The sequence below is a fragment of the Octopus bimaculoides genome, chromosome 18 (assembly GCF_001194135.2).
Source record: "Octopus bimaculoides isolate UCB-OBI-ISO-001 chromosome 18, ASM119413v2, whole genome shotgun sequence".
Classification (NCBI taxonomy): domain Eukaryota; kingdom Metazoa; phylum Mollusca; class Cephalopoda; order Octopoda; family Octopodidae; genus Octopus; species Octopus bimaculoides.
The window spans coordinates 7,642,345-7,643,165 of NC_068998.1; positions in this window are offsets into that span (position 1 = coordinate 7,642,345).

Consider the following 821-nt stretch of genomic DNA (forward strand, 5'->3'; position numbering starts at 1 on the left):
ATACATGACAGCATCTTCTCTTGTTAAGGTGCAGTGAAGTTTTGTATGAAGAAAAACGAAAAGTTCGGTCGGTTACTGAGAAAGCAATGAGGTTAGTTGGTTATTGAAGGAAAACCAATAAGGTCAGTTGATAAATAGAAAATTGATAAGGTCAGCTGATTACTGGAATATTTTTATTCATCTCAGAATATTGAATAAACAGGTTGACTATCTTCATTTCTATTCAGAAGCAGACGATTGAGGAACACAAATGCAACTAACTAATTGCTTAATCTGGAGACTATTGTATGTATCCAAAATAGATATGTAAATATCTAAAACAGAAATCATTTAGAATGTCTTCACTTTTAACCTTGTTTGTCCTTTTCATTATTATGCGCAGTTGTGAAGACGGGGAGTTGGCAGAACCGTTAGCACACCGGCGAAATGCTCAGCGGCGTTTCTTCCGTCGCTGTGCTCTGAGTTCAAATTCCGCCGAGGTCGATTTTGATTTTCATTCTTGCAGGTTAGATAAATTAAGTACCACAATTTCAGGCATTGTGCTTTTAGTAGAAAGGAAAGGATTATTGTGCACAGTTTTTAAGGCGACGAGCTGGTTGCTTCGTTAGCACGCCTGGCAAAGTGCTCAGTGTCATTACGGTTCAAATTCCACAGAGATCCACATTGCCTTTCATCCCTTCCTGGACGATAAAAATAAGAACCGGCTTACATTGATGCCAGTATTTAACTGGTACTTATTTTATCGATCCGGAAAAGATGAAAGGCTAAGTCGACCACAGCGGAACTTTAAACTCAGAACATATTGACGGACGAAATGCCGG